Source organism: Haematobia irritans, chromosome 3 (assembly GCF_050003625.1).
Source record: "Haematobia irritans isolate KBUSLIRL chromosome 3, ASM5000362v1, whole genome shotgun sequence".
NCBI classification, from domain to species: domain Eukaryota; kingdom Metazoa; phylum Arthropoda; class Insecta; order Diptera; family Muscidae; genus Haematobia; species Haematobia irritans.
In genome coordinates, this window is record NC_134399.1 from 50,425,890 (window position 1) to 50,448,940 (window position 23,051).

At 35.7% G+C, this 23,051-nt stretch overlaps 4 long non-coding RNA genes and 1 pseudogene across 4 annotated transcripts; 2 read left to right on the forward strand and 3 right to left on the reverse strand.

Annotated features, from left to right (window-relative positions):
• Positions 1 to 3,796: 3,796 nt before the first annotated feature.
• LOC142230927 (importin-7-like) lies at positions 3,797 to 6,169 on the reverse strand (annotated as a pseudogene).
• Positions 6,170 to 7,338: 1,169 nt separating this feature from the next.
• LOC142229875 (uncharacterized) lies at positions 7,339 to 18,002 on the reverse strand. Its single transcript, XR_012720518.1, has 3 exons — positions 17,828 to 18,002; positions 8,614 to 8,718; positions 7,339 to 7,665 (listed from the first exon to the last, which is right to left on the reverse strand). It is a non-coding gene; the product is annotated as an uncharacterized LOC142229875 (long non-coding RNA).
• On the forward strand, positions 7,555 to 8,223 carry LOC142229874 (uncharacterized). Its single transcript, XR_012720517.1, has 2 exons — positions 7,555 to 7,978; positions 8,047 to 8,223. It is a non-coding gene; the product is annotated as an uncharacterized LOC142229874 (long non-coding RNA).
• On the forward strand, positions 9,425 to 10,366 carry LOC142231784 (uncharacterized). Its single transcript, XR_012720918.1, has 3 exons — positions 9,425 to 9,758; positions 9,823 to 9,928; positions 9,994 to 10,366. It is a non-coding gene; the product is annotated as an uncharacterized LOC142231784 (long non-coding RNA).
• A 3,252-nt stretch (positions 18,003 to 21,254) lies between the features above and the next one.
• LOC142229325 (uncharacterized) lies at positions 21,255 to 23,051 on the reverse strand. Its single transcript, XR_012720379.1, has 4 exons — positions 22,411 to 23,051; positions 22,013 to 22,345; positions 21,637 to 21,948; positions 21,255 to 21,572 (listed from the first exon to the last, which is right to left on the reverse strand). It is a non-coding gene; the product is annotated as an uncharacterized LOC142229325 (long non-coding RNA).

Genomic DNA, 23,051 nt, shown 5'->3' on the forward strand with positions numbered 1-23,051 from the left:
AAAGTGTCGGATCGAGTTAAAAAGGCTAGAGAGCGGTACAAGTTGCGTAAACGTATTCGCCAGCAATTTGCAGCAGCTTCTTTGTACGAAGGTGACGACACTCGGCTCTATACTAAAATTGCGATTAATGGGCAGCCGATTGAGGGACTGCTTGATAGTGGGGCAACAGTCACTTGTTTGGGAAAAGGGTGCGAGGAGTTTGTGAGAAACGCTGGTTTGGAAATATTGTCTTACGCCTCGGTCATACAAACGGCTGATGAGACGCCTCATCGGATTAAAGGTAGGGTAAAGGCGAATATTACGTTTAATAAAAAGCAGGCGTTAATCACTTTTTATTTGGTTCCATCTCTCAGACGTGAACTTTTTCTTGGAGTGGACTTCATGAGGGCTTTTGGTCTTTTCGCCAGCATTGATAGTCTTTCAACCAACGATATAAACCTGTGTGACGACGCGGCCAAGACTGATGATGATATCAAGTTGCATTCCTTAACAGACCAGCAGCGGCAACGCTTGAATGTGGTGAAGGATATGTTCCCTTGTTACACCAGGAAGGGATTAGGAAAAACACGGATTGAGGTCGATTCAATTGACACTCGTGATGCTTGCCCTGTGAAAGATAGGCATTATCCCGTCTCTCCGGCTGTGCAAAAACTTATGTATGCGGAGCTGGATAGAATGCTGAGCCTAGGCGTAATTGAGGAAAGCGAGAGTCCATGGAGTCCGGGTGGTGACGCTAGTCCGGAAGGGCGAAAAGAACCGGTTGTGCCTGGACGCTCGTAAACTTAATGCGCTTACGGTGAAGGATGCCTATCCACTTCCGCATATCGAGGGTTTGCTCAGTCGGTTAGGGGATACCTATTTTATTTCCACTGTTGATCTGAAAGACGAATTTTGGCAGATCCCTTTAGATCTTCCAAGTAGAGAAAAAACTGCTTTCACGGTGCCAGGGAGACCTTTGTACCATTTTACGGTAATGCCTTTTGGCCTGTGTAATGCAGCCCAAAGACTTTGCCGTTTGATGGACAAAGTGATTCCAGCAGCACTGCGTGATCGGGTTTTTGTTTACTTGGACGATCTATTGGTCGTATCACAAGATTTTGAAACACACATGGGCTTGTTAAAGCAAGTGGCCAATTGTTTGTCAAAAGCCGGTCTCACGATTAACTTAGCTAAGTCAAAGTTTTGCTTCAAAGAGCTACGTTATTTAGGATATATCGTTGATGGAGGATATATCGTTGATGGAGGACAATCATGAAGTTCAATTATCCGAAGACAGCAAAACAAGACCGCAACTTTATGGGTACTACAGGGTGGTATAGACGCTTTATCGCAGAATATGCGACTATAGCCACGCCCATCTTCAACACACTCAAAAAGGGGAAAACTTTTTCTTTTCCCGAGGAAGCCCAGCGTGCTTTCGACAAGTTGAAGGAGGCACTGGTTACAAGCCCAGTCTTGACGCATCCGGATTTTTCTCGGAGGTTTTATGTGCAGTGCGACGCGTCGGACTTGGGCATAGGCGCTGTTCTATTTCAGAAAGACGATTCAGGGGGAGAGCATCCAATTGCATATTTCTCCCAGAAGTTAACCTCCGCTCAGAGAAACTATTCCGTGACTGAGAGGGAGTGCCTGGCCGTGGTGATGGCGATAAAGAAGTTTAGGCCATATCTTGAGTTGCTGCCTTTTTCGGTTATCACGGACCACAGCAGCCTCAAATGGTTGATGTCTCTTAGGGATTTGAGCGGAAGGTTAGCCCGGTGGAGTTTGCACTTGCAATCGTTCTCTTTTGAAATAGAACATCGCCCAGGTAGCCAGAACATTGTCCCTGATACTTTGTCGAGGTACAGTATGGGTGAGGTGTCTATGGCAGTGGATGGTTTTGTTGACCTCGAGTCCCCAGCTGTCAAGTCAGAAGGGTATCTCGATATTGTGGCCAAAATGGATGAGAATTCTTTGAAGCTGCCAGACATTAAAGTTGTAGACGGGTTAGTCTACAAGAGGACACGACATTATGATGGGGTGGCTGTGAATGAGGACTTCGCTTGGAAGCTGTGGATACCCATGGAGCTTTCGGAGGATATTATTCGAAGGGCTCACTGTCCCCCACAAGTTTCTCATGGCGGTTTTCACAAAACACTAAAAAGAGTGAAAGAGTATTTTTACTGGCCTAACATGAACACGCAAGTGAGGAAATTTGTTGAGGGTTGCCATACCTGTTGTAATGTTTGCCGCTTTTCATATTCCTCAATGGATAGCTTCTTCGGTCCTTGTAAGCTTCTCTTTTGTTCACCCTCTTCTTCCTTCATGGATGACAACGAGTTCGGGGTCTTCCTTATAAATGGTTTCGAAGATGGCAGGATCGCCATGTAATGTTTGCCGTGTGGTAGGCAAACGGTCACCAAGAACAAAAAAGGATGCTTGCCGTGAGGTAGGCAAGTGTTCACACAAAAATACAAAAAAGGATTTATGCAGAGATTCCTAAATTCCTACCTGCCCGAATTTTGGCCGGCGCCTAAGAGCGCCACTAGACCAGGTAATTTTTGTTGCAGGCACTATACAGTGCCACTTCAACGAAGAGAAAAATAAAAGCCAGTTGTTTAGGCTCTGTGTAATATCTTTCTGAGTTTATTTTCGAAAATGTAATGAATTTATACAAAATTTGGAACTTAGAATTATTGACTATTGAGTGAAAAATGTACTAATACTATTTCAATAAATGGAATATAGAACTATGGAGCTCACTTATACATGCATATATTTCTATGAAGAATTGATCTACATTTTACCAATACTTTTACTATCTTTGAGATGCAGGCCTTTCTTAATTCCTATTGGTGGTCATTTGACTCAATTCTGAGTTCATGCAGTTGGTCTACTTACAAAACAATGTATGCAATCCCAACTGGAAACTCTAAACCAATGAAAAGTGTCACATGCCACCAACATCTAATTGGAACTCCACTGAGTGCATTCAGGATACACCTATTTTAAGGTAGAATTATAAGCCAGCTGATTTAATTTTTTTTAATTTTGACAGACACCTTCTGTCAGAAGTTCTACATCTATACACACACACACACACATGCATATATATAAAAGCAACATGAAGTAATTTCTTTTGAATCTTGTTGGTGGTGCCTTTCTTAAATGTTTTTATTTTACAATTAAAAATTAATTAAAAAGAATTGAAAGAAGTAAAAAGAAAAAATGCGTAAGTGCTGCCTTTGTCGTAAGGCAGATGATGGATTGTGTGGTCCCTTTTTCAAAGTTCCACCAGATGAACAAAAACGATTGGATTGGAGTCAATCGTGCGGCACTCCACGGAAGGCTTCCCAATATATCTGCAAAGAACATTTTTTAGCTGCTGACATTATAAAAGGAGGCAAATTCAGATATTTGCTGTCAAGAGCTTTGCCTGTTCGGTTGAATCCACTACAGCATCCAGACGGTATTATAACAAACACATCATCCCAATGTGAGGAAATTAGAGAAGATGTGTGCATGTCAACAACAGCAGACCAGGTTTCTAAAGGCTACCTCAAAAAACCTCCAGTTTTCTTATGCAGTATCCAAGAACTTGAGAAAGTTTTTTGCACTATGAATGGCAAGAGCATAGACCATAACAGGCATATACAAAAAAGACTATTGGAAAGAAGTGATAGTGTTGACTTACCCGAGCATGTGAAAAAATTCTTTTTCAAATGTCGCTTACATTTTAGAGTAAGGCATATGAACAAGCGTCTCAAAGAACAAAAGATGAGACAAAAGATATGGAATAATAAAAAATTACAAAAAGTTATATTATAAAAAGCAAAATGTTGCTTTTAATTAGTTGACCTTTAAACTTTTATTATAAATATTATTCTAACGTATAAACTTTAAACCAATACAATTTTGTAAAAATATCCCAAAAAACAATAAATATATACAAATAACAATTTTGAATCATCGACTTTAATTTATTTTCATTGGCAATGGGCGGATCACGATACTTCATTTCTATATCACATTATTTCATTTCATTTACAGAGTTTTGTCAAAATTTTATTTCTACAGAAAACTTTATTTCTATAGAAAACTTTGCCAAAAAATTTTAAGTTGTTTGTTTCAATCAATTCACATTCTATCGAAAAGGTCAGTATTAAGTTCAAGTTTAGCCGCTAAAATCACCCCTTTTTTCACGATTACAATATGTTCTATATTATTACAATATGTTCTACAAATAATTGCGTTAACCAGAAGTTTTCACAGTTCTTGGACAGATAGTTTCGTTTCGTTAAATTTCAATAATCGACAAGGATGATTGCGAATCTTATCGTCAGTTTGTTTCGAGTTTCATCTATTTCTTGTTACACAGTTTTCATATTTAATTAAATTTCAATTTTGTAGCGTTGACATATGAATGGAAGCCACAATCTCCGTTGTTTTATTATGAACCGAATTTGAATGTAGATGGTACTGTTTGTTGTGTGAAAGTGAAACCTCTACGCTTTTCTATTAGTTTAGATTCTTTTGCGGCTTTTCGTTGATCAGCTGTGATAGTGAGTAGAGCGTACCCCAGGCTTTGATCTTGAGTGGACAATGCTAAAAAGGAAAAGAAAAATTTGGATATCCGAAGGATGTGAACTATATACAAATGCATACCAGTTATAACATTCTTGAATGTTACAAATTCATCTATAGCATTTTCGTCTTCTTCATCGTCAATAGGAGTTGTAAAACCTTCCAAAGCAGTTTCATTTAATCGTCAATCGAATCCTCTTCATCTTCATCATCCTCATCGTCATCATCTTTGATTTCAGCCTTCATCTCAATACCCGCCTCAGCTGCTTTCGCTTTACTGAATTCGTCCACTTGTTCCAAGTAGTAGGGAGCAAACTCATCGATTCCATCCTCGTCGCTGGATAATGCCTCTGTTTTTAGGAAATCAATAATAAGAGCAATGTTTTTTTACACGACTTATTATTACCTTAACAATCATCATTCTCTTCTTCCTCCTCTTTCTCTTGGGCGCGAGATTTATAGGCCCGAGTTAGTCCATCAAAAAGTAAAATTAAAGGTGGTATAATTTTACCAGAGACTTCGCTCAACACCTGGGGTTTGCTATCACCCAAGGATATGAGTGTACACAAACCAAAGACACATAATTTGCGGTCATTTATTCTATACAATGCAAATTTGGAAAAAAATTAGACATTAATTATAAAAATGAAGTTTGCTACTTGCCCTTGGAAACAATCGGTATCGTGCATCCATTGTTTAATGAAATGTTAAGATATTGGCTCATTGTTTTGTTGAGACATTTTATCCAAAATTGACAACAACAATTGAGGACTATAGTACAAAGCGGCGATAACAACCTGAAGGAGTAAACAAATTGAAAGTAACAATGAGCTGTTGATATAGGCTCACGTAATATACAAACCTGTAGGCACATGGTACGCAGTTCTGAAGATTGTACCTCTCTTGTTAACCGTCCCAGAGCTAATTCGACAAATGCGAGTATTACAGAACCAATTTGTCCTTAGCATTGTAGTATAATGACTTCTAGCAACAACACCAGGATTGCTAGTTAGCATCTAAAAAATATACATTCAAGTCTAAGTAAAAAGAAATCCATTCACTACTAAAAGTCTATGGACTTACGGTTTTGCACATTTCGAACATAGCCAATAAACGCATGGACCGGATAGGAAAGCTGGAGTATTGATAGTAACATAATTATGTAAAGCCGGCATCATATCTACGAAATAGTCCATGCCTAAATTACTCATAAACTAAGGATGATCTTCCATGACTGTTAGTAAGGTCTCAATAGTGTTTCACAAACCCATAGCGGTATGGCTTTCTCATCACCTCCAATACGAAATCTGGAAATATGTAAACAAGAGTGTTGTCCATGTGCTGCATGTATTTCCACATAACGACCACATTGTAGAAAACCATCTCATCGCAAATCACCTTAAATGTTTTAACATCAGAATTAAAACAACGTTCAAACTTTATGGACAAATTGTTATCTGTACAGGTTGTTTACAAAAGTTAGGCCTTATTTATTTATTTGAAACACCAATACATACAAATGAATATGACAGATGGTGTACATCAAAGCGCACAGGGTTGCATGAAGAAAGTTGTTTTTGTTTTTTTAATTCTACCTTATAATCATTGTACCATGGAGTGCATTCAACTCAGTCACTACCAAGTGTGTGACTGACCTGCGTCAACAAAAACAAAATATGAATGCACCGAGAATGCAAGTGGATCAAAAATAGAGTACTGTATGCTAATGGGAATGCATGTGTAAGTGAAGAATAAGGGGGAAGAAGTGGAGAGTGTGTTTGGTCACACTACACTGTAAAGAAACCAAGTCTGCAAACACTACACTTCGGCCGCCCATGGGAAATGAGTGGGTGACAGAGGGACCCTTCCAGAGAGTGTATGTGGACTTTCTAGGGCCTTACCCTCGATCGAAGTCGGGGAACGCGTATATTTTTATTGTCCTCGACCACTTGTCGAAATATGTTTTACTTAAGGCGATGCCCAAAGCGAGTAACAATAATGTGAACACTCAGTAGTTGAGGTGGACGTGTATAATTAGTGGGTGCAGGGCTTGTGGGCGTCGAGGCTCATCGAAATATCAAAGTAGGGATGCCAGTTTTTTGGTTAGGGATGCCAATATGAGATTACATAAATATTCATTTTTGGGGATTATACTCTCGGAATCGCACATTTTCCCTCCCATCCTTTGATAAGGATATCAGCAGGATGGTTGGGTTTGTTGTGTGCGCCCCTTTATGCGAGGGTCATGACGATTGCCCATTGTGAATGGTTTATGGAAAGTAAGTTTGTTTGGCAACACCAACCCAATCATATGGTAAGGAGGTTGGCTGGGGAAAATTTTTGTTTTTATTTTCCGATGGATATGGCGAAAATGGAGTTTTTGGAAACAAAAAGGGAGCCATTACACTTTTTGGAAAAAGAAATGGCTTTGAAGTTTTTTTTTTGGGATTGGATGTCGGACATGGCTGGACGTGTTGCGCGGAGAGAATATTAAACTCGTAAAAAAAGGATATAGTGCGATTAATACCATACCAAAAGACATAAAAGAAAATAAACTGAGGGTGGTGTTACTTACCTTTGTGTTTTTACACCAGAGGAAAAAAAAAGCCAAAATAAAAAGTTTTAAATAGATAAAAACGACTGGATTTATTTATTGTGGAAATTTTGTTAAATATTTAATGTCAAATGCCAAATATAAACTGATTAATGGGAAATATGGATTAATGAAGTATGAACTGGTTAATGAAATACGTATGAAATCTATTTGGAGTTGAAAGGAAAATAAGTTACATGAACAATAAACTTAACACTAGTGAACAATACCGCAAACTGAAGTATACATTAATATACAATAAATAAAGCTGAATGAACTATATCGATATAAATATACAAAATATATTGAACATTAAACTAAAGTGAACTGAAATCGTATAAGAATACTTTTTAAAATAAATTGAACTAAATATAAAAAAAAAACGATACACGCATTACAAAGCCGTCAGCCACCATCGCCAGTCCGATACACCGTGGGAGCTCCTGAATTCTCCGCATTCCCCTCCGGACTTGTAGTGGTAAAGCTGGACCTGAGACAAGACGGACGACCTGAAAAGACACAAAACTTATTATTTATTGATACTATTTAAATATTTATATCCCTGCCAACATTTCAACGTTCCATTTCATCCTCATCGCTATCACAGACTCGTAAGTGACACTGCAACTATCGCCAACTGTGATGGGGTAAATATATCAAAAATTACAAAATGTACATGGAAGTATTTTGCCATCACTATTGTTACAAGAGCCATTTTATATTTTGTGAAACACCAAGCACAACTAGCTTCTTATATTTTATTTAAATAAAAATGATAATGAAGTGCTAAAAACATAGTTATTTCGCTTAAAATTGTGAAAGGTATATTGGTGAATAATTTTTGACTTTCCAAATGGAATAAAGTGATAGTTTTTCAAATATTTTTCCAGACACGCTGCCTCCATTGGGAATAAAAGCACTGGCTGATAGACGCTACAACATGTAACTTGCAACTTGTAACTCAACATCAATATTTTATTAATGCATAAAAATATGTTATATGTGATGTGATAGTCGTATAAATGTTATATTTATGAGAATTTATAAATGTTTAATAAAATTAATAATCATCTAAACAATCGGGTTTTACTTGACCACAATGATTCTTTTACAACTATCTTAAAATTCACTTTTTCTGATTGTTTGAAGGGGCTCTTATTGGCGTCGTTCTAAATTTATTAAAAAAGTGACCTAATAATTGCACTCATGCGATACTTTTTTGTAGTAACTTGGCGTGGTACAACTTCTCAATAGTGACGGCGCTTTTCCGAGGAGTTTTGGATATCGTATACGACTGTTTTCGACGTAGTGGGGATTCTCAGAAGCGCCCCCAAATTCAAAAAATGTTGGCAGGGATACTGGTATGATTATGATACTTGAAATACATTCCACGAATTGGTGATTTTCCTAACTTTTGCTAGGTGTGACAATTTTTTGTTAGATTTCGATTTACTTACCCTAGTGGTTTATGGGTTATTCACCGAGATCCGAGCTCGAATCTAGGTAGGTCATCTGTACGCGCAGCTGGGAAATTTGCCAGTCACATAGTTGTCGAGCCTAACCTAAAGGAGGGAAAAATCTTTTAATTAAATTGAATTGGAATATAAAAAAAGAAGGAAAAACAAAATTAAATCAAAACTAGTATATTTATATTGACGCGACGGACGGACATTTCTTAACATACTTAAACGAAACGAATTACGTAAAACTCCAGCTTTTGTAACCCTTTGTTTGCGACCGAGAGAAGAAGGCCAATAGAAATCGAGCCTGTACGTTTGAACATAATGGAGGATCTCGCCTTTGGAATATTCAATTTTTTTTTATTTTTTTTTTACGTCAAAAGCCAATACAATTTTTATTTTCGCCATTTAATAATTTTGCACAGAATCTGAATAGTTTCTTTTGTTTTTATGCATTCAATAAATTATGAATTTTATAACGTTTGAACTATGAAAACAATGTGTTCGCCGTATAGGCCTCTTGAGGGTGGGGATGGAGAAGGAGTAGGTTAAGGGTAAGTAGAGGTATGCAATTTTGGGATGCTCTAGATTGGATCAGAGGCATCATGGCAAGGAAGCTTCAAAGGTTCCTGTGGGTGGGATAATGTTGGCGCAACATCTGCCAACCTGTTTTTTTGTAAGTGTTTGTTATCGTATGTGTTTTCCTGATCGTGAGTACATGTTACCCGTTTGCTTTTTCGTGTTTTCATAGTAAACTTTCGCGTTTCGGGTCTTGTGTTTTTTTTTCGAACCTATCGTCTGTAAAGTCCGGTATGATTTTTTGTTACCGTGCTGCTACGGTCCGTGTTGTTGGCAAGAACCTACCCCCGTCCGGCGAGCAATAGCCGCGCTAAACGCCAGCATACCGGCAACGCCAACACACGCGACAATTTAGGCAAGCATTTGTGAACGTGCACGTAACAAATCTTTGAAAAGGTATTGAAGATAATATGAGAAAACTTTGACAAAACATTACCCTAAAATGCAACGAAAAAACCCTGTGGTTTTCAATACTTATTTGTGCAACGAAGTTCGTGGTCAATTGAAAGAAATTAAAAAAATGGAAAATTTTAGACAAATAACCAAATAGTTTATAAAAATAGGTAAGTGAAAATAAAAAATGAAATAAAACTTTAAGGAAGTCACTAAATGTATATCTCTTTGCAGAAAATTAAAATTATGGATTCTACGTTCTTGAAAACATTAAAAAGCTGACCGATGAAAAAATGGTGGACAATTAACTGGAACTGCTTCAAATAGTTTATAATAATTGGTACGTCAATATGAAAAATTAAATCAACACTTCAGAGAAGTCACTAAATTTAAATCTCTTTGCAGAAAACTAAAATCTTTGGATGTTTAATTCATATGCTATTATCAGTTTAAAATGGATATTTTGTGAATTCCTTCTGCTGAAAATCAATTCTAACACGCGGTCCAGTACGTTCCTAATTTCAAATTGGCCGTAGGTTAATAAATTTTAATGCTGTTTTATGACACCAAAAAGAAAGAAAATGGAATTATCAATGCAAAAGTGTTTACTAATAATGTTTAAGATATTTTAAGTTTTGTTGTTTGTTTTTTTTTTTTCTTATTTGTTGATATGTTTAATAAGATCATTATTTATCAATTGGTATTGTGATGTATTATGTAGTGTTTATTAAATATTTTATTTTGATGAAAATGAATAAATTATACAAAATTCATAGAATTTTGGCTTTGACTTTCAATTTGAAGTGGGGATATCATTCATACAACTTTAGGTTGAAAAGTATTTGCAACGATGTTAATTTTGAATTTGACTCGCATCGAAAATTGTTTGACAAATTATTGAGTAGCGATGCATTTCAATTTGAGGATAACACTTGAGATATTATTGCTAATGTGTTGAATTTCACTGTTGAGGGTAATGTCTGTATTTTGTTGAGAACGCGATTTTCTCAACAATTTCTCAACTTGAATATTACCCTAATCCTTTGAAAAAATGTTTGAAAAATTATTGAAATTTAGTATTTTTCAAACGTTTGTGTTTATTGGGATACATCAAAATGTAGGTAATCTCGACGTCGCTATCTTCACGCAGGTATCAAAAGCGTGCAATTTGAATAATCATCTTCTTACTTGGCATCCACACCATGTGCACTCTATTTACATTAGTTGTGTTCGCGAACTTTGTTAGTAAAAATGATCAAGTAGAAATATGAAACTTTCAACAATAAATATTTTATTTTTTTAATAAATGATTCATGGAAAATTTATGTAAAAGTTCCATAAAATCACGAATATTATTGGTACACATATGAAACTTTTGTTAAACAAAATTTACGAATATAGATTGTTGAAAAATATTTTAGCGCCCCTTGATTTATCTCCTCTCGCAGATGAGCTACGTCCATGAGGATTTCACTGGGAGATGCTCAAAGGGTGCCGCTACCTACGTATACCCAGTTTAGTTCGTTGTCGGGGGGTGTATTGACTTTTCTCCGTTCACAGATGAGCTATGCCCATGGCGCTTTAACTGGGGGATACTCCAAGGGTACTGCTACCTACGTATACCCACTTTAGTTTGTTGTGGTGGAGTGTAAATAGGCGAAAATCAGTGTTGAAAATATTTGATATTCAAACAAATAGTAATATTACCCCCATTGACTTATCTCCGTTCACAGATGAGCTACGCCCATGGGGCTTTTACAGGGGGATACTCCAAGGGTACAGCTACCTACGTATATCGACTTTAGTTCGTTGTCGTGGGGTGCAAATAGGCGAAAAATTCCGATGGTTTGTGTCTCGGCTAAAAACAACTTTAACTTCACACCCTTGAGAGACTCTTGTGATAATAACGATGACAAAGTACTTTACATTACAAAGTATATATCGTACTTTTTGATACACTTCCCCCATCACAGTTGGCCATTGTCGTAGTCTGTGGTAGTGATGAAGGTGAAATGGAACTTTGAAATGTTGGTAGGGCACTACCCACAGATAACTAATGGCGTTTTCTTTTCTTATGAAAAATGCGCACTTTTTTTGCATTTTGGCCGGAAAATTTACTTTTTAGGTTCTTTTCTAAAAAAAACAGGCAAAAGTGCGAAAAGGCTTCGAATTCTGTTGTGAAAATAGTGCCACGCATAGAGGCAAATTACGGGCATTTTCAGCACTGCCAACAAACGAGAGTGCTGCGATTGCCCTGTTTCCTTCTTTGAATTCTTTTCTGCCCGCTGAAATGATAGCATTTTTTTAGGTTGCTGGTAACATTTTAAAAATGCGCATTCTGTATAGACAAAATGACGGCAAAGCACTTTTTTCAGAAAAGAAAACACCATAAGCTAAATTACATTGAACCGGCACATGTAATTTGTAATGGTATTCTCTACAATGTGCTGTGTAGAAATCATTATTAGGGCTGTTTTCTTTTAGCACTGGATATGCTAAGCCGTTCAGGACTAAAAGAAAACAGAGTACTCGTTTATCCAGGACATCTCCAAAAATATGCAACACTGTCATCAGCAGTTTAAAAACAATCACAGAAAAGAAGTGAAATCTTGCATTTTTAATGTACGAAATGCTCCAATTACTAATAAATATTTACTGCTGCGATTATTTATGACACTGTATTACTTTGAATTTCATGTTTTTCTATAAAAAAGTCACAATAAATTGCTATTGTGAATCGAAGAAGCATCACTTTATCCAAATACATCTGGCAACATCGGCGCGACTTGCACCAAAGATAATTGAGTATAACAAGATTAAGCATTGTGCTCTTATAAAGAGAAAATAAATGTCAAGGTGTAGAGGGCTATGAGAAAAAAATTGTTTTATTTGTCAATTTTTTCCAAAGCAGCTCTGCCCAGGAATAAATTTAAACGGCAATATTCACATAAAACCATAATGAATATTCGCTTTAATATACACATACGTTTTATTTTAATTTTCTACAATCGTTTTGGTATTGCTTTTGTGGGATTAGAGATGTGATGTTCTATCTGATGAGATGTTCTATCCAGAACATCTCATCAGTGCAACAATGTTCTGGGGCCAAATCACCGCAGTCGAAATCGAGTACTTCGTCTTCGTAATGTAGTTTACGCGGATCACCGCAGTCGTTATCGAATTGTTTCTACTCGAAGTTGAGCACGATAGGTAGCATGCTATCGAAAACGAAGTATGTAGTGATTTTTGAGCAGAAAAAAGGTAAACAAAAAGAAAAAAGTTGGTGAAAATGTAATTATTATTCCATTTTGGCAAAATACATTTAAGAAAATATAATATTACTTGCATTTAGGGAATCGGATCAAAGAAAAGAATGCTCAGTAGCCGCTTCAAAAAAACTTATTTTTTCAAGAACATATTTAAAAGCTTCTTTTGACATATGAAAACGTCTTTTAAATCTATGGATGTTAAAAACACAATTTACTCTTACTCTACTTCAGGCAATGCTAAAGGACTGCTTTTGTCACGAATATTTTTCCTTATAATTGCCACTTTGTACTCATCGTCTGAATCCGAAAACGAGGAAAAAACACTTGGATTCATAATATATTTTTACACATATATTTTAACACACAAAAACAATATAAATATCTCAGAAATAACATAATTTGATAACAAAACATTATTTTGAAATTCTACTCTCTTTCAATTTCTTATTACCATATGTTTACAGCAATGTAAAAAAAAGTAGTAGACAAAATAAATTACGATCGAATGCGGTGATCCAAAAATTTAATGCGATCGAAATGTTTCTCTATACGAAACAGAACTCGATGACGAATGCGGTGATTTGGCCCCTGGATAGCTCATACAAAAGTTGCATCCAGTGCTAAAAGAAAACAGCCCTATTTTTGAGCACGAAAATATAACTTTCATTATATATTTACAGCCTATTTCAGCTATCCGAATTCTAGTCTTCGTTCGCATACAAAACGAAAAACTGCCTTCTGGTTTCTCTAATGCGCTTTACAGACTATCAGTTATTCCGGACGACAGTGCTCGTGTCGAACATATCCCTGCCAACATTTATTGAATTTGGGGGCGCTTTTGAGAATCCCCACTACGTCGAAAACAGACGTATACGATATCCAAAACTCCTCGGAAAAGCGCCGTCACTATTGAGAAGTTGTACCACGCCAAGTTACTACAAAAAAGTATCGCATTAGTGCAATTATTAGGTGCCCTTCTGGACACATTTAGAAGGACGCCAATAAGATCCCCTTCAAACAATCAGCGAAAGTGCATTTTAAGATAGTTGTAAAAGAATCATTGTGGTCAAGTAAAATACTTGTTTAGATGTTTATTAATTTTATTAAACATTTATAAATTCTCATAAATGTAACATTTATACGACTATCACATCACATTTAACATATATTTATGCATTAAGGTGGGTACTATGTTTGTTGGCACGAAAAATACTTCACTTAACCATTCTTTCGCGTTGAAAACTGAGAGTGTTGACAATACATTTCGAACGAAGAAAACAGCTATTTTGGAGCTATTCCACGTTTATTTCTCCGCAATTTAATTGACAACATCGCCAAATGTCATACTATTTTTACTTATAAAGGGTGATTTGTTAAGAGCTTGATAACTTTTTTTTAAAAAAAACGCATAAAATTTGCAAAATCTCATCGGTTCTTTATTTGAAACGTTAGATTGGTCCATGACATTTACTTTTTGAAGATAATTTCATTTAAATGTTGACCGCGGCTGCGTCTTAGGTGGTCCATTCGGAAAGTCCAATTTTGGGCAACTTTTTCGAGCATTTCGGCCGGAATAGCCCGAATTTCTTCGGAAATGTTGTCTTCCAAAGCTGGAATAGTTGCTGGCTTATTTCTGTAGACTTTAGACTTGACGTAGCCCCACAAAAAATAGTCTAAAGGCGTCAAATCGCATGATCTTGGTGGCCAACTTACCGGTCCATTTCTTGAGATGAATTGTTCTCCGAAGTTTTCCCTCAAAATGGCCATAGAATCGCGAGCTGTGTGGCATGTAGCGCCATCTTGTTGAAACCACATGTCAACCAAGTTCAGTTCTTCCATTTTTGGCAACAAAAAGTTTGTTAGCATCGAACGATAGCGATCGCCATTCACCGTAACGTTGCGTCCAACAGCATCTTTGAAAAAATACGGTCCAATGATTCCACCAGCGTACAAATCACACCAAACAGTGCATTTTTCGGGATGCATGGGCAGTTCTTGAACGGCTTCTGGTTGCTCTTCACTCCAAATGCGGCAATTTTGCTTATTTACGTAGCCATTCAACCAGAAATGAGCCTCATCGCTGAACAAAATTTGTCGATAAAAAAGCGGATTTTCTGCCAACTTTTCTAGGGCCCATTCACTGAAAATTCGACGTTGTGGCTCGTTAGTAAGTCTATTCATGATGAAATGTCAAAGCATACTGAGCATCTTTCTCTTTGACACCATGTCTGAAATCCCACGTGATCTGTCAAATACTAATGCATGAAAATCCTAACCTCAAAAGAATCACCCTTTACATACGCAGCAGCTGGTTGTTTACATACACGCATTCATGATAATTGTTTTGAAAAGTGTTTTTCTACCAGTTTTTGGATTGTTTTGCAAAAAAATCTCATACAGCACTGGACACTAATAATTGTTAAGAATAAAGCTCCAGCCGCTCTACCACTGGTGTCTTACCACATTCTGCAACAGCTTTTACAACATGTGGTACATTGTCTTCTTCAGCTTTTCCAAATGGATACCGTCAATTTGTAACGCACATCAAAAAAACATATAATTCCGGTGTTATGCTAACTTTTACATCATGAGCAGCAATGGACTCATTCATCAACAAACTTAATTCGTTGGTGTCCACAATATCTACACAATCGCATTGCAATACCATGCTGTTGCCGCCTCACTAGCAATTTCAAATCCAGTGGTCACCACCACGGTTCCCACAAAGTATAATAACGCCATTTCATTTGCCAATGTTGTTACATCGGGGGGAACAACCAACTTAAGCCCATAACTCAAGTTCAAGGGTAGTTCCTAAGCCAAAGTCACTGTTCCCGACTTATATTTCGTCACAAAGGGATGTTAGTGTTCTATACCAGACTCTTCGTTGACTGAAATTAATACATTGAGAAGCAATTGGCTGGTTTACTGAAGGATGTTATACTCTCCCAATGTACAAGTTCCAATAACTATTTCAGTCACGTTATGAAATTCAACCAGTGTTTTGAATTGATAAAATGCAAGAATGCCGCTAACTGAAATTTAAAAGCCACAACGAAATTAAATCGTTTCATTCCAGCCTATCGCAATCATTTTGGACAAATGATGAATACAAGAAAATTATTTTGCTACTTAAATAAAAATTATTTAATTATTTGCTATAAACATTTATTTTGGATATAACTTTGTTCAGAAAAATTTACTAATTTTATATTAAAAAGTATAAAACGTATAAGACCACCCAATTACCTATACCCCGGTATATAAAAATAAAACAAGTTCGATTATAATTTTATTATGATTTTTTATTAATTTGTACATTTATACACTAATTAAAGACCCTAGAACACAATGTTTTCTTTTCTGGATTATCAGCTTTCTTTCATTAATATTGTTATACCTCATTCACATTACACTTCCAAAATCTACGTTAACTAGATTTCAACTGTCATTTGCCTTGTAAAAAAGGGATTTCAAATCTACTTTTAGTAGATTTCGAGCCTAATGTGAATGAGCTATTATATTTAAAAATTTTTAATTATCATTTCTCATATTTAGCTTTCATGTTGTTTCCATTAAAAATTAAAATTGCATTAACTTTTCTTTTGTTCAGTTCTCATTCATTTACGCCTCTTACACACAAAAACGAGCTCGCTTAACAAATGGAAAAGGGAGCAATTACGAGGAGCGGTAAAATAATAAAAAAAAATACAATTCATTTCTTTGTAAAAAATGGGTGTTGAATGTAGAAGCACTGGGTTTACAGAGATAAGACGAAATCGTTTTTAAGCATATTTTAAAAAAGAAATCTTCATCGATTACATCTGCAGTATTATGAAAATTAGCGTCTTCTACTTCTTCGTGTTCTGTGCAAACATTATGTTGCATAACATTAGTCAATTCTAAATTAGCAGGGGATGATGATAAATGGTGGCCTGGTTGTATCTCTACAATATGACGCTGATGGAATGCTATTGTTGCTGATGGCTGAAGCGATGATGGTACTGTTGTAATAGGCGGAGTTTCCAACGGGCACCGGTCGCCGATTGGAAACTCCTAGAAGACATTCCTTAGGGGTAAAATTTCACCCAGCCACTTCTTCGCCAGCAAAATCCAATTTAACAACATCACCTGGTAAACATTCCTCCACATCAACTTCATTCTCTGCCGTATTTATACGGTTCAATGTCATTGTAATATCTGGACCAGACTTAAGTCCCACGGTAGCTCCTGCTAAAGCCATTGTAGTGGTGGGAACAACAACATTCGATCCAGCTGCTGGTGATACTATTGTGGATGATTGTGAAACCACCATTGCATTAGTATTGCATTTGTATTACTAACGGCAGCAACAGTCGATATTGCATTTGAAGAATTAGTAATAGTGGCTAATGTTGGAGTAGTATTTGCTGCCACCCCAATGGGATCACTCACTACTTGGGCGGCCGTTGTATTTGGTTGTTGCAATACAATATTTGCGGTCACAGCCACTGTGGTCGTGGCAGGTGTTGAGGGTGCTATGTTGGAGTTGTTCACTGTAGCTGATGTAGTGGCTGCAATTGTGGGTGTCAGGGATGTGAGGGCAGATGCTACTGTGGCAGAAACGGCTACAGAACCAGATGCTGTTATATATGTTATATACATATAGCACTCCGTTATTTTTATTTCGTCAATCTAATTGCATTTTTAAATAACAACGCGAACCACTTTTGTATTCTAATTTAACACAAATCATTTGAATAAATCAATTATTTCTTAATTCACATTACAAATGGCGCCATGTTTTGAAACTAACTAATCTCAACATATGGAAGGATTTAAAGCCGACCTAATTAGGGACTATGCACGTTATGTCAGTTTTTCAACTCGAAAAAAAAACAAAGTACCACAAATGAAAAAATATTTCGGTAGTTTTTCGCATTTTTGGTTTTGTATGGGATTTCGCTTCGGAAACCGAACATAGTACCTACCTTTAATAAAAGATTGATGTTGAATTACAAGTTGCAAGTTACATGTTGTAGCGTCTATCAGCCAGTGCTTTCATTCCCAATGGAGGCAGCGTGTCTGGAAAAATATTTGAAAAACTATCACTTTATTCCATTTGGAAATTCAAAAATTGTTTACCAATATACCTTTCACAAATTTAAGCGAAATAACTATGTTTTCAGCACTTCATTATCGTTTTTATTTAAATAAATTATAAGAAGCTGGTTGTGCTTGGTGTTTCACAAAATATAAAATGGCTCTGTAACTAGTGATGGCAAAATACTTTCATGCGTATAGTGATGCAAAATACTATCACAGTTGGCGATTGTTGCAGTGTCACATACGAGTCTGTGGTAGCGATGAGGATGAAATGGAACTTTGAAATGCTGGCAGGGATATTGTGCACATTATAAGTTAAGTCCGAAGGCATAATCGATACTGCTGCATGTTTATGGGATCGACAACACATTAACCGATAATTTAGTCATCGCCGACAAGTCGTATCGATGCGACACACTGTAAGATTCTTTACAAACACCGACATTCCGTCCGGAATAACTGATAATCTGTAAAGCGCACTAGACACGAAATCCTTTTGGCCGAAATCCTCCTAAATCTCTGTAGCTTTGCAAAAGGCAAATGTCAGCTGGCTCGTAGAGTAGTGTTGGGAAAGTAACGAGTATTTGATTACAAGTACTCGTTACTGACTAATTTTTTGAGTACTCGTTACTAGTAAAAGAGTACTCAATATCTTCAATGCCAGTTTTTTTCTTCTGACGGTAAGTAAGTTGGCGGTTTGGAAGTAAAATTCTTGACTTCTTGGAAAATATTAATTGAAGTTTTCGAAAATCGTTTTATCAGTTAAAATAACACGAAAAGGATATATGGCTTCACCTTTGAACAAAGTGAAAAATTTATCTGATTTCTTAAAAACGTTTGCATTTGAAAAAATTTGCATTGGGTGTAGGTGGGAGCTATAATTTAAAGCATCACATGGAACACGTCTCATGCGAATAGTATGAATAATAATGTCGTTGACTTCAGCTGGTTCAATCCAATTGTTTTCAGAGAACCCTGACGAAAAAAAATTCCAAATAGTGAATACGAAATTGGCTCTAAATATTTGAATGATTGGTGAAAATCTTTTTCTAACGAGACCCATATATCTACAACACCACATTTTATAACACTAGAATAAAACTGGATAATGTAATTTGCTTTTCTATACTGTTTTTAAATTTAAAAAAGAGGAAGATATTATTAAAAAGTGCCCACAATGTCTTTTTTAATTTTTTTACAAAAGTAACGAGTAGTAACGAGTACTCAATTGAAAAGTAACGAGTAGTAACGAGTAGTCAAAAGTAATCAAAATTTACAACACTATCGTAGAGGATTTCAACAAAATCTCTTTCGAATTCCCCTATACCGCCTTGTTCAACTGTGGTTTTAGGGCTATCCAGAACATCGTTGCACTGGTGTTCTATTCAGAACATCTCATCAGTGCAAGTCGCGCCGATCTTGCCAGATTGTGTTTTGATAAAGTGACGCTTCATCGATTCACAATAGCACTTTATTGTGACTAATTTATCGAAGAACATGAAATTCAAAGTGGTATAGTGTCACAAATAATCGCAGCAGTAAATATTTATTACTAATTGGAGCATTTCATACATTAAAAATGCAAGATTTCACTTCTTTTCTGTGATTGTTTTTGAACAGCTGATGACAGTGTTGCATATTTTTGGAGATGTCCTGGATAAACGAGTACTCTGTTTTTTTAGTCCTTCACGGCTTAGGGTATCCAGTGCTAAAAGAAAACAGCCCTTAGGGAGACTTCATGTCTAGTGCGTAGTATAAACGAAAATCGAAACGAAACTCAATGCGAACGAAGACGTAACGCAATCTCTAAAATTGGAATTCTTTAACTCGATTCGTTTGTTGTCGAACTGAAATGTCAAAACCACTCACTTGGTAAAGACCTTTCGTTTTATGGAAAAAGGCATTTATAAATAAGGAAAAACTTAATAATTGATACATATATTAAAGCTTTTATTGTAAATATGTGATAAAAGTTATTCATATCGATCTATTTTTTCTTTATAACCGCAATAGACAACGTTTAAGGGAAAGTCTAACACGAACAAACATATACGTTTCGAATGAAAACTCATTAAAAGGTGAACTGAACTGTTACAATTGTAGAAATATGGAAATACAAAACCTTATCTCTCTACGCGGGCTAATTTGTTAAAAATATTATTGAGCTAAACCAAATATCAGAAGTGGGAGAAGTTTGCATAATGGACGGCGATGACAGATTGAATTTTATGGAAAATAATTTTTAGAAAGCGGTGTTTATTTAGGTAACAGGGAGCGTTTTATTTTTCCTTGGGCAATTGATCTACTACTCCTTTGTATATTTTCGGAACAAAACTATGATACGTGTTTGCGTTATAACCCACACAAATAGTTTTAATAAATAAATTCCCAATAAACACAAACGTTTGAAAAATACTAAAATTCAATAATTTTTCAAACATTTTTTCAAAGGATTAGGGTAATATTCAAGTTGAGAAATTGTTGAGAAAATCGCGTTCTCAACAAAAAACAGACATTACCCTCAGTGTGTAAATATAACCATAGCGATAGGCGGTAGGCGAACACTTATTTACGTGTATTTCTTATGGGAAGCCCAAAATCCGCGACGGAATACCGTGACGGCTAGCGGCGTGTCGCTAAATTATAACTTATTCTAACTCCTTGGCGAAAACTGGTATAGTGTTGCCATCGCTTATCAATTTTTTTAACTCACCACTAGGAATTGCTGTTGCCTGGAGACGTGTAGATTATTTTTTCTTGAAATAACTCAACAAATAACAAGCCATTGTATGTTTTTATTCAACTTCGTTGTTTAATATTGTCAAAGCGGTCTGTATTGACAACAAAAACGCTAGGAAACGTGAAAAAGGGAATTATTCGCCGTCAAGCTTATTGTATTTGCCGTTGCGGCAAAAATGTTTCGCCTACCGCCTATCGCTATGGTTATATTTACACACTCAACAGTAAAATTCAACACAATAGCAATAATTTCTCAATTGTAATCCTCAAATTGAAATGCATCGCTACTCAATAATTTCTCAAACAGTTTTCAATGTGAGAAAAATAAAAAACTAGCATTGTTGCGAATACTTTCAAACCACAATTTGTATGAAAGTCAATCCTAGTTCTAACTGAAAGTCAATACTAAATTTCTAGGGATTTTGTAAATTTTATTATTTTTTCGTTAACAAATATAATAATCTTAAAAATAACATTAATAATATATGAAAATAATAATATTATACCAATCAAAATGTAAATGTAAAATAAAACTATGAATACAACTTTAAATATCTTAAACATTTTTACATGTATAATTCCATTTCCTCCATAATGTTGGTGTCATTAATATGCTGGCAAATTGAAATAATTACTATCGAGGAACTTGCTGGCTTGTGTGTTAGAATAGATTCCAGCAAGAGGAAATCACAAAATATCAAACTGATGACGGGATGTAAATTGATGTAATGCACATTTTCATCCAGAAGTTCTTGATATAGCAATTGTTGTACTTTGTTTTAATTGGTTGCACTTTGTAAGTTTTCTGAAAACTTTTCTTTGTTGTTTCCTTCATCGGTTTTTCATCGGCCAACATCTTCCAAGAATATACCATTCAATGATTTTAGTTTTCTGCAAAACAATCGAGTTTTGTGATTTCCATTATGTTTTCATTTCACTTTTTATTTTGACTTACCAATTTGTATTTCTTCCAACTGACCACGTACTTCGTGATTTCCTCAAGAACGTTGGTGTTACAAAATTGTTGTTATTAAAATACTGGCAATTTTCAGGAACTTGATGACCAGATAATTGGAATAAATTTCCAGCAATTTCAATTCACAAAATAACAAATTAAACCGATGATGCACATTTTCATCCAGAAGTTCTTGATATAGGAATTGTTGCACTTTGTAAGTTTTCTGAAAACTTTTCTTTGTTGTTTCCTTCATCGGTTTTTCATCGGCCAACATCTTCCAAGAATATACCATTCAATGATTTTAGTTTTCTGCAAAACAATCGAGTTTTGTGATTTCCATTATGTTTTCATTTCACTTTTTATTTTGACTTACCAATTTGTATTTCTTCCAACTGACCAGGTACTTCGTGATTTCCTCAAGAACGTTGGTATTACAAAATTGTTGTTATTAAAATACTGGCAATTTTCAGGAACTTGATGGCCAGATAATTGGAATAAATTTCCAGCAATTTCAATTCACAAAATAACAAATTAAACCGATGATGCGATATAAATTAAACTATCGATGTGATGCGAATTATCATCCAGTAGTTGTTGATATGGAAAAGCATAAATACCAAGTTTTTTTGGTTGCACTTTGATCTTAATTTTTCATCGGCCAGCCTCTTAATGTGTCCAAGAATCAGCATCCAAATATTTTAGTTGTCTGCAAAGAGATTTGAGTTTAGTGACTTCCTTCAAGTTTTCATTTCGTGTTTTAGTTTTACTTACCAATTATTATAAGCAATTTCAATTGATTATTAAAAAATTTCCACATTTGTATTTCTTCCACGAACTTTGTTGTCCAAAGTAGTATTGAAAACCATGTGGTTTTTTCGTTGCATTTCAGGGTAGTGTTTTGTCAAAGTTTTCTCCAATTATCTTCAACACATTTTCAAAGTTTTCGTCAACATTTTGCCAAATTGGTTGTAATTCGCAAACAATTTGAAGATGAATTGAAGATGAGCTTTTTCAAGTCAAGTTGAATTTATGTTGAAAATGATATTTACCCTCAAGGCCGGTATGCACCTCTAGCGAAAAATTTCATTCCCATAAGAAATGCATTGCTATTTATGCTAACGAAATTTTCGGTAGCGTTCAATTTCGTAAGGTGGTACGCACCTCTAATGAAAATAACAGGGTTGTCAAAAGGATATTTTGGCAGCAAACATTTAAATTATTGCAATAATTGTGTGCGTAAAAGTTTTAAAAAGTCTGTATCTGTATCAACAATTTATTTGAAAAATATTTGGAACATATATTAACAATTTTTAAAAGCGATTAGCTGGTTTAAAATTTGTGTACACAGCCCTGTTTTTTTGTTGTAGACTTAAATAAATTTTTGCCACCGAAAATTTCGCTAGAGGTGCATA